We start from the raw sequence: 23754 nt of genomic DNA, 5'->3' as shown, positions 1-23754 counted from the left end.
AATAGTTCTCTGGGCTCTGGCACCCGTCTGCGTGAAGGCAGAGAAGATCCCTCCTGAGCTGTGCTTACAACTCTACCTCATTCATTCACATGCTTGAGGGTAGAAGTGGTTCAGAAATGAGAGATGGCATTCATCTCACCTAACTTTAGATGGTTCCAGTGCAAATGTCTCTCTCTGAACTTACTGTCACAGGTTCCTCTTTCAGCCAATAGATAAAAGCACACTTACAAGACATGATTCATCTGCTCTGCTTTAGATGCCAACTCCAGGATAAATTGTGTTCTGGTTTCCATTGCCCAGACTGTTCAGATAGTTTTGGTAAAACCAGCTCAGACTTGCAAGCTTAGAGGTAGACATCTACAAGGGAGATAAACCAAATGAGAAACTTGCTAGCACAGACATATGAAAGTGTTTCCTATAGCAGGAGAGTAGCAAACTGCTCTGAATCAGAGGATTTGACTTTGTATTGCCCCTCTTCTCAGCAGAGACTTCAATGAATATTACTGATAACAACTTCCATGCTTCCCTGGGTACAATCATCCCTTCTGCATGTGGAGAAATAATTGTATATGGAGCCCCATGATTGCAATACAGTGACAAAATTAAGAGACATTAAATTAAGTCTCTTCATGCAGATATTTCCATGTGATCTAGGTGTCTCAGCTGCTGTTACAATCAATGGAGATGAAGTTAATACAGTTAATAGTGGTTGTGTGATGCAGACGACCAGCATTAAAGCATTATTCAGTTACTTAATATAAAAGATTGTGGTATTTTTGATGTCATGTGATGTTGGCCTCTTGCTACAGTTCCAGAAAGGCACAAATCTCCTGTAAACCTAGTGCCATATCTGCCAGGCACATGTGGATGACTTGAATACTCTAGAACATCTCAAATGACACTAGACATCTATATTTAGGCAACTGACTTGCTCCTTTGTGATGCTGAAATGTAAGTGTGAATCTGCAAGCTGTTTTCCAGCCCAGGTCACCATTGCATTGTGAAGATTTAGGTAAAGCTATCAAAGTCCTCCCTGCTCTTGGCTGCGCCTCTCAGCCCAGTGATGGTGTTCTGCAATAACTGCACGTCTCTCTGCTCCTGGGCATAGCCATTCTGGGCACTTGTGCTATCTTGTTCATCTGACCATTAACATCTCCCTCCAGAGAAGACATTGAATGAATGGTAGCCAAAGGGGGAAAAAAAATAGAAGAGGCAATGTCTGCCAAGGACGTAATGGCCTTAGAGAGAAATTCAGACAATCAAGTCCTGCTGGAATTAGTAGTCATACTTGTTTTCTGTAGCTTGTAAAGCTATAGCAGCGGACATTAGTATTGTTGCGACTTTTAGCATTATCATATTTTTAAGGATGTGTTGCCTGAGAACAGATCTACATTGTGCTTGACATCAGTGGAGAAAAAGGACACAAAAAGCCCAAACAATTGGAAAGATCCATCGCACATTTTTCTGATATGAATATCCTTTCCTTGTTAGCAGCTGAATACTGATTGAAGCTTTTGGGGTAACTTTTAAGCCTGGGTCTTCATCCTGGTTACCCCTAAAGTTGAGATGGGACTTCATCGGTGTTCATGCAATATAGTACTTAATTCCAGCAGTGGCTTTGGTGGAAGACTGGAGTCCTTAGCTCTTGGTCAGCCAGACCTGGCCATTCTGAGATCTTCTGAAACCTTAACAGATCTCAAAGCTTATGTCACAGTACTGTGGAAGCTACTGGTTTATCAAAAACACAGCACTGGAGGATCTCATGTAAATTAGGGCTACACTACTTGCTTTCTGGCCTTACTGGAAGCTAATAATACTTCCAATATTCAGTATGCTTTTGCAACAGACTTGAGGAATTCCTCTTCTCAGTCTCTCCAGGGACTTGCTGGAAATGCTGTGCAGTGAAACATCAATATGGATACATAAGAGTAGCATTCATTTTATTGCATTTATAGTAACTAAAGTCAACACACAATAGGCTGAATATGAGAATAAAATGAGAGGAAGAAAAAATGCATTGCATAAAATCATCAGATTTATTTTTTAACTCAGAAATAAAAGACAGTAAAAAAATGCAAAGGTCAGCATATTCAACCTGAGGGTCAATTCTCTTTCAGCTTTCATCAGGAATTGCATATATCCAATGGATGTGGCATTTTAGATACCATTGATGAGATAGAAAGTAAAATATATCTCCTAGCTGTCACAGGGAGATCAATGAGATTTGTTGCTGTTCTTCAGTTTCCCTGGAGTGAGGCAATTACCAAACTCTTTGGATATTCATTTTCTAAAAAGTATGTTTCCAGCCCTGATAAAAGGGAACCTGCAGGACTTAGAAATGTCAGTTTTACCATTTTCAACACCTATCATTTGGGGGAATGTGAATCATCATTTTAAATGGTGGAGTTGGTAGTTCTGGACCACCCCTGACCAAAACGGTGGCCTGTCCCCCCTCATAATTCATCTGTTCCACAGAGATGGCTGAATTAAGGGGAAGAAAAGCCCAGGGTTTAGCCTGAGAAAAATGAGTGAAGTCAGAGCTGAGCCAGATAGAGCCACTAGGTCCTGCCTCCATATGTGTAACAGCCTCTCACCACTCCCAGAGGTAACTGCGAGGGCAGATGTATCACATACTGTCAGGTGCTCTAGAAAGTACTCAGATAGCAAGATGAGTAAGTCGACTATCAACAGACTGCCTGCCCTCTTTGACCTGCTTTTTTATGTGATCTCTCGCCAAAACACTATTTTATCATCCCTTCAGCCTGAAAAGCTGATTCTAGCCTTCCCTCACATGGAGCTTAGCGCTCAGTCTCAGCTGGACGTTTTGATAGCTCGTATTAGGTGGTTAAGTTAGGGCATGCAATGCTTCTTCATGGCACAAACACATCTGACGCACAAAAGCAGTTGCCAATTGGCTAGCAGCAGAAGCTTCTAAAGCAGCAGAAGGCATTAAAACTTCCACCTTCCTTTTCATTTTGGGGCAAATTCTGCCCTGCAAGACTCACAAATGATGTTCATTTGCAATTTCTCCTCTGTCCGGTGCAGTGATGCCATTTGCAGGGAGGAGGTAAAGCCCGTTGCCCTGATTGGTACTGCAGCAGTCCTGTGGCAGAGTTTAGCTCACCCTACACATCACTGTCAAATTTGTCACTCACCTGTTGCATCTTTGGGAGGGAGGAAGTGCTATCAGTTGCTGATGAGTGCCAAAGCTCAGAAAAATTATGGCTATCTTTTCTGCCCCCTCCCCCACAGATCATTAGAATTAGGAAGGGTGTTGCAAAGTGTCTGTGTTGCAAAGTGTCTCTTTTTCAAGAGAAAGAGCCTTTTATCCTAGGCAGAGTGCAAAAATTTGTAAGAAGAGACTTCCTCTGACCCAAGGAACTTGCTGTTTGAACAAAAGGAATGTATGAGAGAGGGAGAAACAAGCAACACACCATAAACATGACACTTGTAAGGCAGGCATGCCCCCTGGACTTTGATCCTCTAAAGTTCAAGTCTTCTGAAGATCTTTCCAAGTTTGTTCCTCTGAACCTGAAATGCTACTCTGGCTATGACTTTGGCAAGCTGCTGGGTCTGTGCATGCTTCAGTTCCCTATCTGCAGTAACAGGGCGCCAGTATTTGTCTGTGCCACAGAAGTTCTCCAAATGCTTACAAATTGTTGAAACACCATGTGTACTGTAAATAGGCTGAGCAGATCATATAAACTAGCTATGAACATAAATTGAGAGTTTTAAGAGGGGAAGAAGGAAGATTTTGTTTGTGTATTTTTATTACAGGACATAAACAGGCAAATAAATAATTTTCCATGTGGTCCATGCTTTAAGGCAGCCTAACTCCTTTCCCATTGTGTCTTTCAGATCCCTATTCAAAGTCAGCGACAATCAAGGGAGCAATATACATTCATTATATTGCTCTGCAAAGATCAAACAAGCTCATATTAGCTGAAAATGAAGATGAGGAACAACATGGATATTCTAATCTCCTTGGTGCTACAATGATGTAGTCTTCTTGAATTTCTTGGACTGGGATTCATCTCATTAGCCTTTAGATGTCCATAGCATAGATATCTTCAAAAGAAAATCATGCTAGTCTCTCTCTATGGAGAGGATGGGTCATTTCTACAGCATGAGTCATTTGATCTTGTCTGAACTATTTTAGACCATTAGTCAGATGAACATTGTTCTGTGTCTTCTGGGAGAAGCAGTAGGGAGATGAAATAGCAGCATATTCAGATCAGTGGGCTGAGACTAAGAGGCTCAGAAGAAAAGATAATCTTTTTGTTCTTATCAGACAACTCTGAAATCACAAAAGTGATCTGGGACAGTAAATCTAAGGGCAGCAATGTTCAGCGTTCCTGGGTTCAGCACATCTAGACGGTGTTAGATTTGTGCAAGAAGTCAGCTAGAACAGTAAAGCTTTAAAGATACTTTAAAGGCTGGTGGGAATAGATACAAGCTCTGAAAACATGGCTGAGCAGACTTTTGTTAGACCACTCGATCTCCTCCTCCTGAGACTAGAGCTCAGATTTAGTTTGCTAAATGCTGAGGGCTCCATCTAAGGAAGTCCTTCTGGGATCCCCTTACATACAGTAGAAGTCCAAGCGTAGGTTGAATCCATCGCCATTACAGGCTGGATTTGGACTATTTCAACCCAAATTAATTGTAAGATGTGATCACATCCAAGAACCATCTAGTCTCCCATCCTGGACCAAATCAAGAAGAAAGAGATGCCTGGACATGTAGTGTTAAAGCTGTGAATGCAGAGTTTGGCTCAAGCTTAATGTTACTGTAAACTTGCCAATCAGCTCTCTAGGGGGTCTCAGCAGTCAGGGAGCAACAATGTTCGTGAAACCTAAACTTTCCTTATCAGAATTAAGGAAAATAAAGCCTCTTCCCTTCTGCCCCTGACCTGGGCTCTTTGCAGCTCAGAAATGCAAAATCAAAGTCACAAAATACATAGTAGTTTTCTCTAGAAAAATCCAGGCTCATCAGGAAGAAACTTCTGGGCCTGAAGATAGCTACTGTGTTGAAAGGAAACTTTTCTGGAATATAGGGAAGGGAGAAGTTTTATTCACTTTTCGGTAAGTCACAAGGTACAATAAACGACCATATTATTGAATGCAAATATGTACTCTGGATCAGTTAAATGACTCTTTGAGTCTGGTTGATCAGCTACAGGATGATATTGCTTACTATTGCTTTTCCATGGAATCACGGAATGGTTGTGGTTGAAAGGGACCTCTGAAGAGCAGTTAGTTCAAAAAACCTGCTCAAGCAGGGTCAGCCAGGGCCAGTTGCCCAGGACCACATCCAGTTGGGTTTTGAATATCTCCAAGAATGGAGAGTCCACAAACTCTCCGAGCAACCTGTTCCAGTGCTCATTCAACCTGACATTGAAGAAGTGTTTTCTTGTGTTCAAGTGGAATTTCCTGTGTTTCCATTTATGCCCATTGCCACTCATCCTATCACTGGGCACCACTGAAAAAGAGTTTGGTCCCATCCTCTTTACACCATCCTTTCAGATATTTATAAACACTGATAATATGCCCCCGCCAGCCTTCTCTTCTCAAGGCTAAGCAGTCCCAGACTTCAAGAAAAAAAAATGATTTTTTTTTTAACCCAGACCTGATTTGTGTATTTTAGGAAAAACACACCATGTCTATGAAACATAGCATTGCCAGATCTATTTTGTTTGGATTCCCACTTTCATCATGTCCTTTGAGTGCTTGTGGATGACAAGCTGACCATGAGCCAGCAATGTGCCCTTGTGGCCAAGAAGGCCAATGGTCTCCTGGGGTGCATTAGGAAGAGTGTTGGCAGCAGGTCGAGGGAGGTGATCCTGCCCCTCTACTCAGCCCTGGGGAGGCCTCATCTCGAGTACTGTGTCCAGTTCTGGGCTCCCCAATACAAGAGAGACATGGAGCTACTGGAGAGAGACCAGCGCAGGGCTACAAAAATGATCAGAGGGCTGGAGCACCTGCCCTATGAGGAACGGCTGCGAGAGCTGGGCCTCTTCAGCCTGGGGAAGAGAAGACTGAGGGGGGATCTTATCAGTGTAGAGAAGTACCTGAAGGGAGGGTGTCAAGGGGATGCGGACAAACTCTCTTCAGTTTCCCTGTGTGACAGAACAGAAGAACAGGCAGAAACTGAAGCACAGGAAGTTCTGCCTGACTGTGAGGGGGAATTTCTTCCCTGTGGGAGTGACGGAGCACTGGCCCAGGTTGCCCAGAGAGGTTGTGGCATCTCCTTCTCTGGAGATCTTCAAGGCCTGCCTGTATGTAACCCTGTCTAATATGCTCTAGGTGTCCCTGCTGAGCGGGGAGGTTGAACTAGATGATCTCCAGAGGTCCCTTCCAACCTTACTGATTCTATGATTCTATGAGAAGGGATCAGAGCCTGGTAGTATAGTGGAATGATGAGGTGTCTCATGAGATCTCTGAACAAAAGGTCAGAACGCTGTAGCCTCCTGCATTTTAGCAGCTCCACAATTCAGCTTACAACTAGATTCAGGAAATGATATCATGGGACTCCAGAATAATAGAAAAAATTAGATTGGAAGAGACCTCTGGAGGTCATTCAGTCCACTCTGCTGCTGAAAGCAGGGCCAAATTCAACAGCTGCTCACATCCTTACACTTTTTCAGCCTGTATTCAGGAATATGGCCTGTGAGCGTGTTTGCTCTCATTTAGCAGGAATCGTGTACAAGATGTTGTGTTCTCTAAGCCCTTTACTTTGGAGACCTTCACAGTAGGCTTGTTAGGCAGCTTTTCACTATGAATTTCCTTACTGGTGATCTAGACAGATTGGTGGTCTAAAGTCCAAGCCCATGACTGTCTTTGACGTCTGACCTGAAGTTGTTAGGATATACAAAAGAAGACTAAACTACCTAGTGCATTGCAAGAAGACAACAAAAATCCAAATAATATTTTGTTTTAAAAAATAAGCCAACACTCAAAGGACCTCTCTGAATCCCACTGGATGATTGTTATGGAGGTTGGAAAACATTTTCTGCGAATAGACACTTTGGAAATGTCTAGGCCTCTGTTCATTCTCCATTTCCAGATAAAGCTGAGGGTGCATGCTGTGGCAGGAGTTATCTAGCTAGTGACAGGTCAATATCCTCAGCATCTGATTTTTGATGAGAAAGAGAAAAAGCAACATTAGAGATTGAAAATTGTGGTTTATACTTAGGAAGACAGTAGCATGTAATTCAGAAGATTTGCTTTTTTTTATGTTCCCAGTGAAAGTAACAGCCCTGCTCTCAAAGCAATTCCTTTCTTTCCATATTCACCATGGTTTGAGCTGATGATCATCACTGCATGGATATTACCAGAAGTGTGGCACTCACAGCCTGTTTCCCCCTGCTGCGCAGCTGCCAAGTGAAGATCACACACAGGTCGGCATGTGAGAAAACAGCTAGCCAGCAGGCTGCAGTACAAAAGATTTGCAACAGGTAGCTCAGTTTTTCCAGGTAGCTAATGACGTGGTGGATGACAACATTTGTGTCACTTGGAGGAAGTAAAGCTGGAGCAGCTTGTGGTATTAATCACACATTTTCTTGGAACAACTGGAAGCGAAACCCTGAAAAGTTTAGGTCAATCTTGAAGCTTTGCTGACTTTGTCTTCACAATCCAAGGTGGCCATGAGTAAAGCTTATGTCTCAGACCCTAGCCCATACATGGCATGGTATATTCAAGCTAGATCCATCTAAAAGAAATCTCATTGCTGGTTCTCCTCTGTCGATATAGCAATCTCCTTGAGGAGAGAAACGGATCTCAGGTGTAATAAACAACTAATCGGTTCTGAACGTGCCAAGACTGCCCAGTGCTACTGAATATATCCCAGTACACTGTGGGCTTTGAAGGAATCCTTGGTCCAGGCAACAACGCGATGGTTGGCACAAAGAATTGACAACAAAACTAGTAACGCATCATAAATGTCCCCCTTCAAATTCTGAATTAAACACCCACTCGGCTGAAACATTTGAATGATGAATATCATCATCTGGGGAAAGAGAGGGGGGAGGAATCTAGGCAGCTTTGTTTTTTCCAGTATTACAGAAAGTATTTCCTTCCTCCTGCAGATGTGCAGCTAAGCGCTGGAAACAGTTACCCATCAAGTTCAAGCAGCTGTACTCATGTGTCACTAAGCAATGAAACTCCAGGCCCGAGCTGTCAGCTCCACTATTGAAATTAATGGGCCAGACTGTTTACATTAGTGGAAATCATCCCACTTAAATATATATGTTATGCTGAATACACAGCACAACTTTAAATGGGCAGCATGGAGGGAAGGGGAATGGATCTGGAGAAGACAGGATGGAGAGAGAAATGACAGGGTGCAAAAGGAGAAAATCTTGGAGAGTGAGGAAACATCTTTGGGGAAAATATATTAATTCAATGAAAGAAGTATAAGAAAAGCCAAAAACCAATCAGATAGCACGGGAATGAGAAAGATAAAGAGGAAGATAGTTGTATATATGGATATATGGATGGATAGCTATATAAGATGTGTGTAAGAGTAAACTTGCTATGGGATCATATCAGCGTTCCAAACACCAGAGGTCACTTGGATCAAATATCTCCACAGGTCACAAAATCCTTCAGCGGTAACAGTGAACTTCAAGCCAGAGGAAAATAAACATAGTCTAGGAAGCAAATGTGTGGTTTTTTTTTTCTTCCTTACTTAGTATTCAGGAAAAGCAGCATTTTTCTGCAGCATTCAGAGAGATAATCAGGAACATGCTACAAAAAGAGCCGGGAAAGGGCCAGAAAACATGGGTGTGAGGGGAAGGGCCACATGCTGGCAAGGTTTCCTTTGTGCAGATGGGGGTTGATAGGGACTTCTCGATGTGAGCTGAAGGAGGTGAGGGGGCAATGGAGGGGTGGATCTGCAGTCTGGATGAGTGGGGATAGCGTAGCTCCCAAGGAGCGTAGATCTGTCTCAGGAGGAGGTGATAGACCAGATCTCCTCCTAGTGGTTCCTGATGGTCCTCCAAAAATATCCATGCTCAGGCAGCCAGAATGAGAATCACTTGCCACCATCAGAAGACCCATGTTAAATTCTCCAGAAGCGCTGACTCTTAAAAGCAGGATTAAAACCAGAGATAATCCAGAATTTGGTGGTGACTTCATTGACAAGGGAAATGTCTTCTCTGCCAAGGAAAATGATTGTTTCATTCAACCGCCCCCTTCTTTTTATTTTTGCAATCGGAAATATGAAACTTCTGATCTGAAAAGGGAATGTATCCTTTTTTTTGGTGTAATATGTTACATTTTTTAACATCTCTGTTTAAATTGTGCTCCTGTAGTGAAGTCACCCTCCCAGCCCTTCGCTGGTGGGGCAGTGAGCAGAGAGCAAGGAGCTGGGAGATGCCAGGTTTCTTTGCATGGCACCACAATGCAGTCGTATAGAGGAAAGGAGAAATAATTCAGAAGTTAAATGCTGCTGTAAAGAAAACATCAGCCTTGTCTGAATGTGTAAACTTACAGCTCCAGGAGTGTGTAAATGCAGTCCTTTGGGGAATTTGCATTGTGACAGTTGTCTGGGGTGCTGCGAGCCATGAGAGGCGGACTCTGGGGAGAGAAGGGTGTGATGTGAAAAGATCCCAATATTCAACTGTCAAATATTAATAGGCCAAGAATGCTGCAGCTGTGAAATGTGGAAACAAAATAATTCTGTTTTGCAGAGGGACCTCATCAGAGATGACTCCATCAGCACACAATCCACCAATCCCTCACTGCACAGAATCCCACATGAGAAGGTGGGATAATTACTATAATTTTAATGTACACCAATATGATTTAAATAAACTTGGTAAACTAAAAATATCCTGCTTTTCCATGAAGGCTCTGACTTTCTGAGGTAATGCTGCCCAGGAGCTGCTGATGGTTTGTGTGCCAGCCCCTTCTGCTGCACCTCAGGGCTCCATAAAGCATGTCACACTCTTCCACCTCGCCTTGTGGAAAATCTTTGCCTCTGCATTTTGCACAGAAAATCTCTACTTTTTCTCTTGCAATCTGGAAATCAGACAAGGAAATATATATGTTCCATGGTTGAGATGGAGTGTCAGAATGACCAGAAGAAGGAGACCAAGAAGTTAACAGACAAGGTGGAAAGCAAGCAGTCTGGGCCAGTTGAATACTTCAGTATGGTCTGAAGCATTAGTGAAGCAAATAGTGTGTTTGTAACACAGTCCTGAACATAGAAAATAGTACTTCAAATTGCTTCCATGAACATGAAATCTGAAGATTTGGAAATATCTCCTGAAACTGATGGACTGGTTGATTGATTTGATTGGAAGTATCTGAAATTTGTGAATTAGGGCTTAATTCAGTTGTCTAAACGTAGTTTCTTAGTACCAGTTTAGATGCTATAGGATATCTGCCCACAGACTCCAGCTCTTGCTTCTGAAGAGTACACGCCTTCCTTAGGCTGTGTGTCACTTTGCCAACACTGTGGGATGTCTCAGATATACAAGGGCATCTCAGATGGCACAAGGCTCCTGTGCGTAGGCAGCTGAATCCCACACTCTGAGTCACGAAGGCTCACAGAGATCATGTTTTCAAGGTTTTCTCTGCAATTACTGGGACCAGAACTTCACCCAAAAAATAAATAACATCCAAAGCCAATATTCTGGGATAGTCAATTAATTTTATGGGGCTGGTTTGGAAATTATCTGAAAGCTGAGCCTCACTTTAAGGTTGTAAATCTCGGCAGCTGTGACAAGAAGCAAACTGTATATTTGGCTTAGAATTGCCTCTACTATATGACCAGGAAATAACAGCGAAAAAGAGCCTCATCTCCTTTCATTTATTTGCAGAGGTCTCCACAGGTCTCTTGCTGGTCTCCCCTCCTGCTGGAAGGAAGGAAATCTAAGGTGAAATTGGCTGTTGCCTTTGCACAAAATACTTATTTAGCCTATTGTGACTATAGATAGTATTCAATGCAGCTGCAACAACACAGAAGTTCATTGAACCATTCCTATGGATAACTCCTTTAAAATAAGGCAAAACCTGCTTTTTTTCCTGAATTAGAATCTGGGTTGAGTTTTGACCAACGCTAGGGAGGTTTTTGATTCCACATTGCGCTATTCTTTGGTCTGGAGCAAAGAATGGGAGCAAATGGATCAACATGGACTGCCAGATTTTTGCATTCATTTGTAGGGTCGTCTGCATCAAATATGCAGGGCAAACTTACACAAAAGGAAACAAAGGATTGCACAAACTCCGGCTGATACAAAAGCGATGACCTTTGCTCTCGTCCTCGGGTGACTACTGTGAAATTATTATTGCAGAGATAAGCACCATAAATTTTTGTGTCTGGCTTTTTTCCTAGGTCCTGATTAACAATGTTTTTTGGCAGTTTCTTAGTAGATACCTTTTAGTCCTGGCACAGTGCCTAGATGACTTGCAATTAACCACATTAATATTCATCTTTAAAAACAGCAGGGAGTAGGTATCCAGCCTTCCCAACTGAACACCTTTGACTGTGGGGAGAGCCTGCAATCAAACCGAGCCTAGAACTGAACCGCATAGATGGGAGATAGACTACCTGGTCTATCCCTTTTAGCCTGTTTTCTGGGACCTCCTCATCTTTTTTTCTCCTCCCTGGTAAATCCATGCTCATCATTTCCAGGCTTTGCAGCATTGTTTCATTCATATAGAAACTGCTTCATTGAGAGGAGGCATTTATCTTTAAATAAATGCCGCAACTTAGGCCATTTCAGTCCCGGAGACAGTGACCTACATCTGACATATTTTACAGGGTGCTGCAATGTCAGTGTGCCTGTTGAGCTGAGGAGAAAAAATCAACAAGCAGTCCTTCTCCTTCCTCTGCTTGAGCTCTGTCAGCTTGAAGTGGAAATGACCTGGCTGCTAATTTAGTTTTGAGCTTCCCTGCCTGAGCCTCTCTCAGCCTCTCTGAATTGTGAAGGGAACATATTGTTATCTTAATATACAGAGATCTGCTCAGGAAGAATAGACCCCTCTGGGAGGCACATTTTCATCTCTGCTGCTCTTCTTATTGCTCCATCAGTGAAGAGAGCTAGCAAGAAGAGGTATAGGAAGAGACCTAGCAGTTAACTGAGCCCAGACAGAGGCAAGGGCTATATTCCCATACTTGTGCCTCACCTTCCACGCTGAGTCTTTGATGTAATACTGAGCAAAGCTTTTCCTCACTCTTGTTCCAGGGCAGTTTCCTGCACTGAGGCTGTAGCTCTGGGCTGACACGCAACAGGATTTCTCACCCTGGGGCACTGCGGTGATTCCTGCTCCATTGAGAACAATATTGCTCAAATCACTTCCTCCCAGAAGATTTGCACGGGTCTGAGCAGGGCCAGAAGCCCAGGTCATGAGAGGGCAAATGGAGAGCAACAAAATGACTGTGTGCTGTGACCTCAAAGGGAGCTAGCAGGGCTGAACCAGTGCAGGAAGAGCACTCAACTCTGCAGACTGCAAAAATGTCCAAGGCCAATGAAAAGGGGAACTTGAGCAGGTGACTAGAGGAACTGGGACCTGGAGCAGAGATTCACATATAATCAGCAAAGGAAAGCAACAGGCAGGGATATCACTTCCCTCCAGGAGCCTTCAAGAGCCAGCTCCCAAGGGGAGCCCTGCAGAACCAGGACTGGCCTTTGAGGATAGCATGTATTTTTATTTTAGGTTCATGGCAGCTAGGGCACAACTGAGCTGAACACGATTGTAATCTACTGGCCCAGGCTTCAAGAATGAGCTTGTATAATACTGGGGGACAAGGCTGTGGGGAGAGGGGACACTGGATGTATATGCCTTAAAAGGCAAGAATAGTCCTGCTACTGTCCCGCAGAAACAGGGGTCCCTCATACTCCTGCAGCTTGGAGAGAGCCCCTGGATACAGAGTCCCTGGATATCTGGATTTCAGTGACTGCTTCTGGGGAAGACCAAAAGCTCCAGCAGGGACTGGAATAGGTAGAGTAAATGGTTCATGCAGGCAGGGCTTGGTGGGGGGCACAGTAGTACCGCTTCCAATATGAAGATGACTTGTGCCCTCTTTCCTCTTCCCCGCGAAGACTATGATGGGGATATAAAGCAAAGTATGGAGGAAGGACCCCCAAGGAGATGTTTTAACAGATGCTGCAATGACCTCCAGCTGCAGTCCAGCTCTCCTTCACACACAGACATGGAGAAATTCCTGTCTCTTGCCTCAGCTGTTTTGATGTTTCCCTGCAGAAGCCTCATGGTGTGATCTTCTCCCTTTCAGGTGTTGTTCACATGGAGAGCAACTTGAGCCCTAGTTTCTGTGAGCTCTACCATAGGGGCTTGCTCAGATGGCCACAGAGAAGGGACAGATGGGACATGCATTTCAGATCTTGTGGCATGGACCTCTCTGGATGAGGCACTACAGCACTTCTTTAGTCTGAGAAGACTCAGTGAAGAGCGTGTGCCTGAATTTGATGGGCTTTGGTCATTCATCTTCTTTCAATAACAAGTAAAGTGTTGGCTACTGTTCAGGTGGTGTACAGGATGCAATCGACATGGGACCGTGGCCACCACGTCGTATCACCTGGGTCACCAGCTGGGAATCAGCGTAGGTGACTTTTGCCCCTCTCTGCACCCTAGCCACAGGTTTATTTTACCAGTGGGCTGCTGAAACCGCCCAGTCAGGCTTCTACAATTGTGTCTTCTCCATCTGACTTCTTCAGCAGACCCTGGTTTCCTTCCTCCTTTCTAATGTTTTGTCCCATCCTTTTAACATATTCAAGTTAGACCATGAATCAGCTGGGAAAAGGAGGTTGTCCCCAACCCTGTGTTGGGGAACAAGTGAGTTCCCAGGACATGGGGGTGTCATTACCCCCATCTGGGATGTGGGATAATGATAGCTGTCCCATCATTTTAAAAAATGAATAATTCAGTTATGAAAGTTTGATCCTTTTAGTCCTTGATCTTTTAAAATCAGAAGGAAGACTATGGTAATATCTTACATTATCCAGTGCCTGAGGCAATGCATTTGGAGGCTTTAATAATTTTCGGTGTTCCTCATAATTTCAGTTAATAAATCCAGGGTGGTTACAGTGATGATTCATGCAGGATGCATCCTGTTTCTTCTCTCCCACATCTCTTTGGCAAAAAGCTGCTACGGATTAGGAACTTTACTCTTCATTTTTGGAAATTACTCTCCCACTATAGACTTCAAATGAGAACTGCTGTGCTATTTCACTGTGCACTATTTCAGAGTGCCGGCTTATGTGATGCAGTCATCATCTGTATGAGAAGAGGTGTGTACGTGAATCAGTGGTATAGTTCAGCTGCATCTGCATTAGAAAAGCACAAAAATGAGTGAAATGCAATGGCTGAAATGTACTCTCCTAAGATGATATGCCAAATCAGCACTTCGGATGTATACCAAGACACTTTTCAAGAAATGGCTGCAGAATAAACAAGGTCCTACAATTTCATACTACAATTTCCACATTTCCATTTTCACCTCTGCTGAAAGGAGTGTGTCAAGGTTTGGGTGAGTTCCCTAAATGTTGTACGATATCTCTTCCATCTACCATTAAAAGAAAAAAAACACAGAATGTTTGGTTTTCTACATCCTTGTTCTGTTTTTATTGTCCAATTCTAGGAAATGCAAATGCTTTTCAGCACAGACCCTGGAGGAAGGTTGCTCTTCTCTGTAAAGGAGGAGACATGACCAACTGTGTTAACAGAAAGCAGCTGGTCCACATGGCTTTAAGCATTCCTGGGGTTCCTTGTCAGGGACCTGCTGTCTGCTCTAGGTCTATCCACGCACAGTATGTCTCACTAGGTGGGATAGTAGAGCAACCCAACCCAAGCAGATACTGCAGCTACTTCTGCTGCAGTAGCACTGTTTGATCACTTAATAAAAAAAAAGAAAGAAAAAAATCCTAAGAAATAGATAGTCTTAGTTGTCAGAGTTCCTTCCCTTGTTCTTCAGTAACGGTGAGGGAAAAAGAAAATAACTTTACCTTTACACAGACTAATCCCGTCACCTCTTGTAATGCCAGAAGTCTGACTGTGAACATAGCCCACATTTCACTGGGAGAAGGAACCACAACAAACATCTTGCTTACAGGAATGCAGAGCAGTAGGAACTATTGGAACGTGATTCATTTCATCCTAAAATCAATGCTTAAACTAAAAAGTCAGATGAATTTCGCTCTTGGGCTGCTGTTTTCTCACCATTGGCTGTAAAAGAGACTTGGGGTGCAGCTGTAGGGCACTACTATGAAAATACTTAATGTCAGGTGAAACAAATCTCCCTTGTCTGTCGAAGGGGTCTGAGGGGACCTTACTTCCCTCTGTTGACTGTGCAGGGGGACGGTGTCTGACAGCCCTAAAGATAGGCCACTGGGCTTAATCATCACTCTCTTGCTCTCCTAATCACCCAAGAAATACTGGGGATAGCAGGGACTTGATTCTGCATCTTTTTGCTCTCCAGGCTATACTTTAATGGCTAAACTTCCCTTTGTTCCTGGTGCTTTTAAGCTATGAGTCAATAGGAACATCCTCATTCCAATTTTAGAGGTATTAGTTTCTATTTAGTACTAAAATATTTAGTATCAACGTGTATTGCTGCTTATTGTCACAAGTGCAGAAGATAGTAGATAGGAGAGGAAATGAGTAACCAACTCTATTCAGTATTAACAGTTCTACAACTCTGAAGGCATGTTCAAGCAAGTTTATCTCCCCCCAAAACTGGGAAGCTGAGTAAAAGCACTTAGTAGAAGTTTGACTCCAGGGAGGATGAGATACCTTCTACATAATTATCTCCAGTCAGGGTTTGGCTCTGCTGTAGTAGATATTAATCTTTCACTCCCACAGCCAAATGGCCACGTAACAGCCCTTGTGGTAAAATATGTTGAATAGAAGGTAAAGGAATGCAATGCTCATCTTGTTTTGCATGGTTCAAGATCAAATGCATCAAATACTGGTAGCACATATCGCATCACATAGAGCTGCGCCTTATCACAAGGCTCCATCCTGTTGGCATCACAACATACCCAGCCTCATAGCCAAAACTCGTATCAAGCAATCTCTGCCCTGAGGATCTTGTAACTAAAACGTGAGTGGAAAAAAAGTAAGGCGTGCTGGGAGAGCTTTAGGCTTTGATTCAGTGAAGACTGTGAACACGTTTCATTTAAATGAGCCCTGAAATTCACTCCCATCTCCCATCCCAATAAATCTTAACAACATTCTTATGAAAATAAGCCATGATTATTTCTTTCGAAAAAAAAAAAAAAAAAAAAAAAAAAAGACAATAAAATGGAACCAGCTCCAAAATTATGGAAATAATCACCATTAATTTACAGCCTCATCATCTGTGGAAGATAATATTGTTTTCTAAAGGCTGTTCATAAGACTGTTACCTACTATGATCAATAACCACCTTGTCGTAAAGTCCCAAGGCGCTGGCAGAGGCAACCACAATATTCCCTGCAATTGTTACTCATGTTACATTTATGAGAGTGCGGTTACAAAAGCCAACTGCAGAAACAAATTCAGTTTTGGTCTAACCTGAAACAGTATCTTTGGGAGATGCACACACTTCCACTAAATCTGAAATTTTAAGTAATAAAAACCCACTTAGGAGAACATATATTTTTTTCAAACTGCTGTCTTATAGGGCACTTGGATAATCCTGGTTTTAGCATAGGTTTGGGATTTAGTATCAGTGCCATCACTGCAACTTCTATTTCTACAGACACTAGTGACACTAAGTATTAGGCTGACTATTCCCTTTCAGAAGACCCTTATCCTTAGTCTTCATAAGTGGGTTTATATGGGCCTTAGAGCCATTAAGTTTGGGCAACTGTACCTGCAATGAAAGAAATTTAAGTGAATATGTTATCCTGCATTTTTAACGTACGCTAAAGTGAAGTAGTAAAGATAGTAGTCATGGTTTAGCTATCACTGAGTGACTCTTTATACTCTGATAATTGTATCCTTGAACTTAAGACATCATGGTAGTACGGAAGGGAAAGTGGCATTAATTCAAGCCCCAGATCTGCATGGAAGTTGAAAAAGCTCTACCTGTTTGGAGTCTTGTAAATCCAGTAGAGAAGCAGAGTCCTAAAAGGCAAGAAGATATGCAGTAAATAACCACAGTTCATGGATGGATTACCATCACTTGCAGGTTGTAAATCAAAGTTTGATGCCCTTCCAAATGATGGGATCTGGTTCAATCCCATGTCGGTGGCTCAGCGCAGGAGCTTGCAGGCACAGCTCTAGGACTTGCAGTAAGAGTTCACCCAAATGAGCTCCTGTCTGGTCTTCGAGCTGATGACTTCACCGGGAGGCACCTCTGTTTTGGGATCCAAGAGCAATATTGCCAATGCAAACAGTGCATTTCCCTTCTACTTGCCAGATTTTCCTCTTTTTGGTCTACCTGCTGGCAGCAACCGGGTTGCAATGAAATGAGAAGAGGCAGAGAGTTTTCCCTCTCTCCCACTTCCCCTGAAACGTCAGGCTGTCACACAACGGAGCTGGGAATCTCACGAGACTCATCCCTCCCTGGCAGAGGAAGATACGGGCTTGTGCTGTCCTTATGCCCTTTGGTGCTGTTTCGCTTTATGCCTGTACTAAATCTCTCCCCAGGGTTCAGAGCGAGAGTGGCTGTCGCAGTTTGGCATGGGGTGTGTTTGAAGGTTGCCAAGGTGACCGTGATGGCAGCATTTAAAAATGGCACAGGCCGTCATTTAATGCCGGCTGGATAGGGATCGCAGGGAAGGTCACTCGGTGACCTGGCGTAACCCGTCACGGATTCGTGGCCCTTTAGAGCAGAAACGTTTGGGGGGTGGTCAGGGAGGGAGGTTCCCAAGTGTAGGGGGAGCCGTGCATCCAGGGGAGTCACATTTGGGCTGGAGTTAGAAGGACTTTCTTCTGCAATACTAGCCCACCCGAAACAACGGTCTGGAGGAACGAGACACTCCGTATTACAACAGATAAACCTGCTTTAATTACACATGTATAGAAAGCAGGGGAGCAAGAACTGATGATGAAAAAGATGCAACAGCCCCAGCAGAATTAGCTTAATTTCTCCTGTGCCCTTAATTATCTTGGAGGAAGAAGGGCTTGAGGGATGTGAGACGTCTCAGGAGCAGAGGGGGAGGGAATGCTTCATCATCTGCTTGCAAGGCTCTACCAGCCTGCCCACATTCCCTGCCTCCCACACCCACGAGCCCAGCGTTCTCCGAGCATGACGCCGGCACTGCCAGCGCTGCCATCCTCCATAACGAGGGCCAGCTACCAACCACGTGTGAGGTTACCCGGGAGCACCGTGCTCAGAGCCGGGTTTGTTAATGCGGCACGGCTCAAAAGCAACTGGACGTGGTCAGCGTCGGATGGCATTTTGGTGGCGCCGCGGCGGCTGGGAGTGCAGCCCTCTGCACATTGTCGCACTGAATAATAACAACAAATCTGCATTTTGATAGCTGGGTGTCTGCACATCCGTGTGTGCTGGCAAATTGCTCACTGTTAGGGTATAGTAACAAACACGAGGACCACTCTGTGCCTACAAACAGATGAGAGAGGAACTCATTCGCGTGCCCCACCTGCATGCGTGGAGCAGAATGCAGCTGCCCTGGGGATGGTGGGTTTTACTGCTGCTTTCTTCTTGTGTCAGCCAGACTGTGCACATTGTAGGTCATGCTAACGGCCCCTAGGCCTTCTCATGAAACTGCCCTGATATCTGAGAACCAGGAATCCACCTGCACTTTTCTATTTAAGGTAGAGTTTAACCCTACTCACCCGTCCTCTTACAACTGTCCCTCTCCCCTGCTGCTGGGACCGTCTCCTCCTCCAGCTTTTCTGCAGTCCCTGGGAGCCTTTCTTTGCTTGGAGTCTGTGGAGACATCCCCAATCCTGTTACTATTGCACTGAGTGAGGCCAGGCAGCCTCTGGATGGGAGACTTGGGGCGGCACAAAGCTGGGTTTGTCCCCATCTTGGGGCTTTTGCTGGCTCTTCCAGGCAGGAGAGATCTGACCATGAGACTGTTCTCCTAGATATCCCTTCTAAGATCAATACTCCTCCACTGAATAGAGAAGGAAGGTGAAATGTGCTAATAATTAAGTGGTAGGGAGGGTTCTCAGCTGAATTCAATCAACCATAATGTTAATTGTTAGGCCAGCAGGGCCAGGGACCATCTCCAGCACCCGATTTGGGAGGATCTGCTTAGGTGGGTTTAAGGACAAGAGCCATGTCATCATTTCTAGCCTAAGGCCCTCCCCCCCCCCAAAATAAAAAAGGTCAAAAAATGGTCCTAAGCACATGTAGCACTGATACAGATGTGTCCTAAATAACCTGCTAGGATATTTTTCAGACAGCTCATTAGTTGAGGTGAATCCTGCTGTTAGCACTAGTTGGTGATCACCCTGCAGTCTTTGCCAGTTGCATTGTACAGCCACTGTCTACCATACCTCCAAGCCACTATATAATAGTTTCCCCCCCCCCCCCCAGCTACAACAGCAACAAATCAGCCACCATGCTGTATTTTTGGAAGACATCTTTATCTGTATCCTCCAACTTCTCTTTAGTCTGTAGTAAATGCCTCTTGAGTGGGAGATGCCAATTTTACCATCCCAATTAACCTGCTCATGAACAATGTAATTTTGTAACATTTCCAGCTCCAGACAAGTTGCAAAAACCTGAAAAAGTCCCCGAGCACCCACGTTGTTCCTCACCTCGGTACGAGTGCCAGCGGCCCTGTGCAACACCTCGCAGAGCAGGACAGCTGGCGGCAGGAGGAGTGTCGCTATCCCACTGCCAAGGGAGGGAATTTGAGACCGTTTGCTCCAAGACCACCCAGGAAATCAGTGGCAATACAAGATTAGAGGTTGGGCTCCCAGCTCCAGCTCCCAGCCCCAGGCTTAAACCACGAAACCAAAAACACTTCTGCAAACCGCATAGTCTTCTGTTAAAATAATTTGAAAAGATTAAGTGATGTTAAACTCTTAATCCTATAGCCTTTTCTCAGGCCAAACCAGTTAAAATCAAATAAGCAAAGACTCTAACATTGGGCCATAAGGCAAACAAACTGCTACAATCTTTTTTTTTTTTTTTTTTTTTAACCCACAAGACTACAAGAAGAAGCAATTCTCTTAAATCTACAGCGTGCTTAGTAAGAGAACTGTATAGAAAACAAGTTTGTTACGACTTTTGGGGCCAGCTTTGTGATTTTCCTTTTGGAATTTATGAAGTACTAAAGGAAAAGGAAATTTTTAACTGTATCTGCTAGAAGATGGTATGACTTTCAATTTCCAAAGCAGATGTTTAAAAATAAAAAAAAAAAATCATGTGAGCTGATAAAGCTTTGAATATCTATCCTGATTCTTCCTATTAGTATACCCCTCTAAAAGCCTTACATCTGGGCAAGGATAGATCTTTAATTAAAAATATTGAAAAAAATTCTTACTAAAGGAAAGAATACAGCTTCTATAATCACTGAATATTGTTTATTGCAACATATTTGGGACTTGATAGAAAAAGTTTTAAAAAATAAATATGTTTTTAGAGTATAATAGAACAACCGTTATGAAATACATAAGATTTTGCTGTTACAAAGCGAAATTGTCTTAAAATGGCTATCAACGGGTTTTCAGATGAAGCAGAAATGGGCAATTCAGTCCTGTGAAATATCACTGTCTTTCACTGGGTAGCTCATTGCAGAAGGAGTTGCAGCCACTTTCAGCAAAGTGTAATATGTGAAATGCGATGAGACAGATTGTTATATTATATTTATGAAGAGAGTCTTTTTTAGGACCTTAGCTGAGGCAAGAGTCCAAGATAGTGCCCCGCAGAAGCCTTAATTCTCATGTTGAAGCAACAAAACCTGCAGGCTCTCCAGCTGATGAACCATAAAGGAGTGGGCACGGTTCTTTACTTGTTTGCACCAGCGTAAATCAGGAGCAAGTCTGCTGATATCCGAGATGTTATGCATTTCTTCAATCAGTGGTTAGAAGCAAGAAGTAAGACCCAGCTACAGACTGTAGCTGTGCTTTAGGCTTTGTGGGAATGTTTTAAAATATGTGCTTTAATGTATTGCAGCAGAACATCCTCTAAAAGGCCTTGACTGAAAAGAATCATTTTAATAATGAGGAAAAAAGATCTGAGTTTGCATCAACAAAAAGACAGGCTGTATCGGGACTGTCAAGGGAAAATGGTTCTATTCAGCCTTATTCTTTGCTCATATAAATGACATAAAGGAGGAGTTGCTCAGGTGAAGTGAATAAGGTTATAGAGGTACTAAATCATTGCAAGAAAGTATCAGGCTCAAAATTTCATTCTTTCCAGCCTCAAAAACCGCAGCTTCTCATGGATAGGTTGTGCCTATGTAAGACTTTCCCTCCTGCTTTCTTGTAATGATTTATGTTTACTTGCAGGGTATTATTTATCCGTAAGGTATCCATTTGTGCTATGTGATCTCTGGACATGGTGTGATCACAGTAAACAATGAGATAAATCAGAACTCGAGTGATGTAGACAAACTATTTTTGTCTATAGTTATTGGAATAAGGGTTTGTCCATATGTCTGGGCATTTCTTGATAACATACAGGTTTCCAGCTCCTCGTGGCTAGCTGGAAACAGAGCCAGAAACTGGTGGTCCTGGGAACCAGGACTGCTCTGTATGTGAAGGTCACTCTCTAGGTAATAGCCATACACTACCTACTGTTCTCTGGGGTGAATAATGACCATAGAAAAGGAAATATTTGAGGGTCTTTACTGATGCATTGCACCAGGCTTCCTCACACATGATTGTTGCACATCAGTGAAGTTTCTAAAGTAAATCCTGACCCCTCACTTGTAGGACACATAGTCAGGCTCACAGTACAGGGAGTAACATAGCTGAATCACAGATTCCTAAAATGATTTTTTGGGGAAGAGATCTTTGGAGGTCACTTGGTCCAACCTCTGCTTAAAGCACTAAAACAGGGGCAACTTTAAAGGTTGTTCAGAGCCTTAACTGTGAAACTGTTCAGCTATTGAGGAGGGAGGCTGTGGTTCCTATACTTTATTATTCTTTTCTTTAAATCATCAGAGGATTTAAAAATCTTTTATCTTTTAATTAAGGATCAGTTTAGCTTCAGATTACAGAATAATTTAATTTATTCAAAACCTTCCTAGAGCTAATTGACATCATCCCATATACAATGGCATTTTCCATCTTGATGCACTTCCAGCTCTCCATCACACAGTGGTTCGTGCAGTCCACACGGCACAGATGCATGAAAGAGGAGGTTGGTCATACCTCAAGGCTGCTTCTTGCACCCTGAAGTCACACTGACTTCAAAGGAATTCACTGCTTTGGAGCAAGCTGAGACCATTCACAAAATGACATCTGTTGACATGATCGGAAAATGAAGGTCATCCATACACATCGGTCCAACTAGTTCAGATCTTATGTCTGACAAAGGACCAAGGGTGGCTGCCTCAAGAAGAGTATGATAACAGCACAAACAGTGATATTCCCTCGAATATAAGTCCTGAGTCATATTTTGTGGTTCTCCAATTTCTAGAAGTGCCATTTCTTTATTTAACAACTCTTAATTTTTCTCTTCCATTAATTAGTCTGGTGGTATTTTGAACATACGTAAACTTTGCATCCATACTGTCATGCAGCAAGGAGTTCCTCAGTTTAATTTTGCTTTACAGTCAATGAGAGTGAAATTAGCCCCATGGAGAGTGCAGGATGAGCTGTGATAAAAGAGTGAAGTCGTCTGCTAAAGCTGCAGAAACAAAGACATTACGGCATTTTACTGCATGTTCAGATGTGTGAGTCTGAGCCCTTCATGGAGGTCAGTTGTCGAAGGCTACATGATCACAGAGGTGAAAGAGTTAAATCTATTAGCACAGGGCAACAATCAGGTCACTTATTTCTATACCACTGTCTTTGAAAAAACCTACTGTTCTCCAGCCATGTCTGCCTGACAGGCCACCATGGCCTGGCATGACATTTTCTGCAATACTGAACAGAAATCAACACTCAACAGCAGCTGGAAGCCTGGGACCAGGATACAGCACAGGTGCTCAGTGCACAGATGGTGTGATCCCCAGATTTATGCTGGGGTTATGGAAATCCAGGGCTGAAGAGGTACAAAGAGGGGTCATGAAGTCAGCTCTCACTCTTCAGCAGGTGCCAGATAATTGCCTTTTGTCCTAAGTGAATCCAAGTTCCTGTGCGATATACAAAGAGATGGGAGAATAGAGTGATATTATAGCTGGATTAATTCCCACCTGCTTCTAATCTCTTTGGCACATAAATTTTTAAGTCCCTAAGTTTCAGCTCCAGATCTGGACATCAGGAGTGAGACACAGTTATCTCCCCCTATTGCCCCTCCATATCTCATATTGCTGAGATGTCCTGGGGTCTCTCTCCTGATCTCCATCTGTTCCTGCAGGTTGTTGCAGATCTCCTGCATCCTGCATCATCCTGACAAGGATGTTGCAGATCCCCGGTGGCATCTCAATAACACTGCTATGCTTAAGCCACAGCTTAGAGTCTCTAAATCTCAGTAGAAGGTTAGCATAGGAGCAGCAGATGAAGCCAGCAGGATGTGGCTGTCCTCTCTCTGCTGTGACAACTACTGTATGCTTTGGCTCCACTGCCTATTTTATTCATATGGCATTTCCTGGCTTGTCTAGGTGAGAGGCAAAAGCATGTGTTGTTACAGGACACTCTGTCAATTTGATGGGAGAGTGAATTCTCTTTCCAACCTTAACGCTTTAAGAGTGCATCCAGCCTGTGCAGGAACTCG

General features: G+C 43.4%; 1 long non-coding RNA gene across 1 annotated transcript; it reads right to left on the bottom strand.

Annotated features, from left to right (window-relative positions):
- Positions 1-7160: 7160 nt before the first annotated feature.
- On the bottom strand, positions 7161-17584 carry LOC134136742 (uncharacterized). The gene is made up of 2 exons (XR_009957529.1): positions 17034-17584; positions 7161-14290 (listed from the first exon to the last, which is right to left on the bottom strand). It is a non-coding gene; the product is annotated as an uncharacterized LOC134136742 (long non-coding RNA).
- Positions 17585-23754: the final 6170 nt, after the last annotated feature.

This window comes from Rhea pennata, chromosome 2 (genome assembly GCF_028389875.1).
Source record: "Rhea pennata isolate bPtePen1 chromosome 2, bPtePen1.pri, whole genome shotgun sequence".
Classification (NCBI taxonomy): Eukaryota; Metazoa; Chordata; class Aves; order Rheiformes; family Rheidae; genus Rhea; species Rhea pennata.
This window is presented reverse-complemented; position numbering and strand designations above follow the sequence as displayed.